At 40.6% G+C, this 5000-nt stretch overlaps 1 protein-coding gene and 1 pseudogene across 2 annotated transcripts in view; one reads left to right on the top strand and one right to left on the bottom strand.

Annotated features, from left to right (window-relative positions):
• The window catches only part of LOC306864294 (vacuolar protein sorting-associated protein 26C-like), a 7809-nt pseudogene extending 4712 nt beyond the window's left edge, over positions 1 to 3097 (top strand). Inside the window, exons 4-6 of the transcript XR_013786101.1 lie at positions 595 to 669; positions 738 to 888; positions 1989 to 3097. The product of XR_013786101.1 is annotated as a vacuolar protein sorting-associated protein 26C-like (transcript). The remainder of the gene's footprint in view (positions 1 to 594; positions 670 to 737; positions 889 to 1988) is intronic.
• A 1787-nt stretch (positions 3098 to 4884) lies between these two features.
• The window catches only part of LOC306863840 (E3 ubiquitin-protein ligase TTC3-like), a 16363-nt gene continuing 16247 nt past the window's right edge, over positions 4885 to 5000 (bottom strand). Inside the window, exon 20 of the mRNA XM_079407382.1 lies at positions 4885 to 5000. This exon is cut by the window's right edge and continues 138 nt beyond it. The gene's annotated coding sequence lies outside the window, so the exon portion shown is untranslated.

Below are 5000 nucleotides of genomic sequence, written 5' to 3'. Positions count from 1 at the left end.
TGTGCTGTGCAGTGCAGTAAAGTGTGTAAGTGAGTAAAAGGAATACTAAAGACAAATGGTATGTAAGTCCCACTCATTTATTTATTTATTTATCCTTACGTGACCTTCTACAAATTAGTGCAGATGTAATGAAATTACACACTGCACTTACACACACAGACACGCTCATATACAGACACACACTCTCACACACACAGACACACGCTCGTATACAGACACTCACACACACACACTTACACACACAGACACGCTCATATACAGACACACAGACACACACACTTACACACACAGACACGCTCATATACAGACACACACTCACACACACAGACACACGCTCATATACAGACACTCACACACACACACTTACACACACAGACATGCTCCTATACAGACACACACTCTCATTCATACAGACACTCTCACACAGACACTTACACACGCTCATAAAGACACACACACACTTACTTACACACACACAGACACACGCTCATATACAGACACACACTCACACACACTCTCACACACACACGCGCACACACACTCCAGTCAGATGACGAGTCCCAATCATGAGTGTAACTCCAAACCCGTTTGCAGCCACAGAAGTCAAAGCTGCAGCCGAACCCTGTGGAGTTCAGCATCACTCCGGAGACGCTGCAGAACGTCAAAGAGGTACGGAGAGCTCGTCCTCGTCCCGCCTGCCCTCAGCTCCGGGTCTCACGCCTCTCTCTGTGTTCCAGAGGAGCTCCTTACCCCGCTTCCTCATCAGGGGTCACCTGGACACCACCAGCTGCGCCGTCACACGACCCCTGACCGGAGAACTGCTGCTGGAGAGTTCAGAGGTCGCCATCAAGAGCATCGAGCTGCAGCTGGTGCGGGTGGAGACCTGCGGTGAGACACACACTCACACACTCATGCACAGGTCTGTCTACACACTCTCACACACACCAGGGCTTTACTGAGGAACAGAGTTGATTTGTTGACACTGTTACAGCACAGCGCTGCGAGATCCAGTGAGAAGTGTTTGAACTCTCCACAGAGAGAATAAAGATTGCTGCCAGATCTAGTCAGATGCATTCAAATTCTGTTATAAACGGATCAAACAGCGCTGACATGCATAAAAAACAGAAGCAGTAAAGCTTACTGTAACCGTAGTGTTGAGGCAGAAATAGTCGAATGTTATTACGTTATTCATTTCAGGGTTTGTACTATCTTTTGAGAAATTCAAGCACTTTCAAGCATTTCATACAACTCTTTCCAGCACTCAAAAGCTCTAAAATGATCCAATTTGAATGTTATTTTTAATGATGAGCAAAAAAATATACTTGTGTAAACATTGTTCCGTTATGTAATTAGAAAATACATCATCACCATTATAACCAGTAGATGGCAGCAGAGCAGCACCTATTGGCTGATTAGTCTATTTCTACTTTTTGCTTTATATTTTGAAAAATTTAAATCATTAAGAAATCAGGTTTAGTCAGTTTTACACCAAGTAAGCAAAGTCACAAAGTGCCTTGAAAAACAAACTCTTCTTCAATCTGTAACTAAATAAGAACCGCTGAAGCTGTTGATCGGTTCCATGTGATAGTACAGAGCAGGCATCCTCAAATCTGGCCCGCTCCTGCAGAGTTTAGCTCTAACCCTGATCAAACACACCTGAGCTGCTAATCTGAGTCAGGATCATTAGAGCTTCACAGGTGAGTTTGATCAGGGTCGGAGCTAAACTCTGCAGCAGATTGGCCCTCCAGGGAAAGATGAGGAACCCTGGTATAGATGAATGATGATGCGTTTGATAAGATTTTACGTTACATGCTGTTAATGAAGTAAACATTGTGTGCACACTAGACCATGTAATATTAGTAACTGCACTCATTAATGTTAAACAACAGTAGTTTTATGATTTGTAATACTCCCACACTACTGAATCTGTAGCAGTCTCTGGTGTGGAGCTCTGCTTTGGCTCAGACGTGACTGCTCTCTGTGCTCAGGCTGTGCGGAGGGATACGCTCGAGACGCCACCGAGATCCAGAACATCCAGATCGCTGAAGGAGACGTGTGCCGCGGCCTCTCCATCCCCATCTACATGGTGTTCCCTCGCCTCTTCACCTGCCCAACTCTAGAAACCACCAACTTTAAAGTGGGTAAGGGTCCGGTTTACATCTTCAGTGCTGGATCTGCGTGTGTTTATTAATATTTAATACAGAAATCATCAGGGGCCAGTTGTTTAATCTGGATCAGAATGATCTGGGTTTGGAAATCTCATGTTTTGCTATCCTGGATCAGGTAACCCATCTTACGTTTGTGCTGCTGCGAAGCAGAATTTAATTGGATCACCCTGATCCAGATACACACTTTTTCAGATCTCCAAATCTGGATTACTAGTGCTCTACGGAGCCCCTGAAGGGACATGCAAGAAATTAGATTTTTGTGGGTTTGCATTTCATTTACACAAATAACTACTTCTGACTGGTCTATCTCTGATGATTGTGTCGATGTGGTTTACAATCAGTGATTAGTGAACAAACAAACTTTAAATGAGATATAGGTGTTTGATATTGACAGCTGTTTGGGGATATTACATGTTAAAATGTTGTATTTTTTGGACCAGTTTTAAAGTTTAATTACATTTTTGTTCCTGAAATCCACTCTTCTGCTGGGATCAGAATAATCAAGTTTTTTTTTTTATCATCAAAAGTATCCCAATCTTAACAGCGCACATTGAGTATTTAATCCAGATCAAAACCAAGATTGGATTTAGTGATCTAATCTGAATTCAGAATCTTTTTCTTTTGAACAACCCATGTTCCAGATTTGATCCGATCTGTTCAGATTACTTTTGAACAACTGGCCCCAGCTCATAGACTTTTTCTTCCTCTCTAAAATTTGAGGTGAATATCGTGATCGTTCTTCAAGACGATCATCTGATAACGGAAAACTTCCCGCTGAAGCTGGTCAGAGTTTGAGAATCTGAAGCTTCGTTAAAGGAATTAAGATTTTTCTTGCTATGGATGAGAAACTGCCATTTTCACCTTCAGTTATATTTACATGCGTTTCTGTAATATTAAAGTGTTTATTAAAATCATCTGCTCACCTGTGAGATATTGATTCAGTGTCATTGAAGGTTTGATTTGTCACTTGTTTTACTCGTAGGCGTCATGTAATGCAGGGATTCCCAAACCGATCCGCTTCGAGCTAAAATATGGACTTGAAGACCCTCTGAGAACATTACACTCCACACTTCTCTGATGACAGTTAATGGTCACATGACAGGCAGGTAAACATAAGCGTTTACTACTGAAGTCTGGCATACACAAAACCTTTAACATCAGAGCTGGGGTCCGAGAGTAAGTTAATTCAATGTTCCTGGTTAACACACAAGACATTCTCAACAGAGCGATGAATGGACAAGTAACTATGGAAACGGATACCAAGACAAATAGTGCCATGCTGTTTCTCTTTCTTCTGTTCAAAGCTCATTTGCATACTTGGTTCATATCGCCACCTAACTGGTGCTTGTGCAATCATTTCAATTTTTTTTTTATTTAATCACTGAGAATAAGAGCGATATTGTTTGTGTGATGCTGATTACATAAGAAATATCACGCATGCATTTATTATAGAAATTATTATAATTATAGAAAATGGAAATCCATGTGTGAGAATATAAAATGAAATCAATATATAATTAAACATTACCTTAACATTATCATAATGGTTTTATCATTTATACCAATAACTATTATGTATGCCAATATAATATAGTAACCGTGTCAGAATAATATTACCTTGTATATTAGTGCTTTATAAGTAACACGTACATATACATGACTGTATTGTAATAATATAATATTGTGTGCAGTCCGTCATGCCCACTGAAGTCAGTAGGTCTCGCATGCGCTGATAGCTCTGAAGTGAACGAACCCTGAAACAGAAGCTACTGCAGAGCAGGTTATCTTCATATGGCTGCTTGCACTGAGAGTAACCTCCGTTTATCTGCTTAATTACCCTTAAACATACCTGGGTGTGTCTCACAACCTGCTTTCTGGAATACCCCCCAGATTTAAACACTGCATACACTTATTGACTCGTCTCCTAGCCCTCGGGACAAGACCACAGGAACCAGATGAGTCCTCTGCACAATCTGATGCTGCTGCAGCATAGAATTAAACCGCTGGTCTCGTCTGGCCAGAGAAAGGCACTTTTTTTTTCAATTTCAATTAAAAGATTTTTTTAACACTATTTGACACTATTTCCCCATTTAATACTGTAAAGCTGCTTTGACACAGTCTGCATTGTAAAAAGCACTATATAAATAATGGTGACTTGACTTTGTAAACCGTCACAGAGGAAAAGGCATGCATCACACACTAGCAGATGCTCTGATCGTGCAGAACTCACACAGAGACATGTGACATGGGACAAATGAAAACAATGCGTTTAAAATCAGCTCAAAATATGAAACGTTTGATGTCCTCTGACTGGACTGAATCGGTCTGAGATCATCAGACACTACAGGATTTTCTATGAAATCTGCAGCCTGACTAACTTTCAGCAACCTTCTCCAGACTGAAACACAGTTGTGTAGTGTAATCCAGCTTTAAATTTATTACAATAGAAGTGTATGTATAAAAATAAATATTAGAATCAATTATTGCACTAAAATGTAATTAGTTAGAATTTTCAGCTTTTCCCCAGTCTGCATCTCCGATCTGCAGAAACGCTGTGTCTAAAACACATCAACAGCAGGAGAACGCTTCTTTGGTGAAATATTTTAATGAAGTAAAATTTGAAGGTAAAATGACAAGCAAAGGTAAAAGTGGAAGAGTAAAATCAGTTCACATAATGAACTTTATTCCAAGAATGAAAACACAGATGTGCCCTGAAAGTAAACATCACCGATTGGTCTGTAGCGTTTCCGACACTCAAAACAAACGTCATGACTGTGAGTGTGTGATTCTGAAGATAAGAGTGGTGTCCGATGCGTGTGTGGCTGAACATAC

This window comes from Barbus barbus, assembly GCF_936440315.1.
Source record: "Barbus barbus genome assembly, chromosome: 45".
NCBI classification, from domain to species: domain Eukaryota; kingdom Metazoa; phylum Chordata; class Actinopteri; order Cypriniformes; family Cyprinidae; genus Barbus; species Barbus barbus.
Note: the sequence above shows the minus strand (reverse complement) of the source record. Positions and strands in the feature narration are given on the sequence as shown.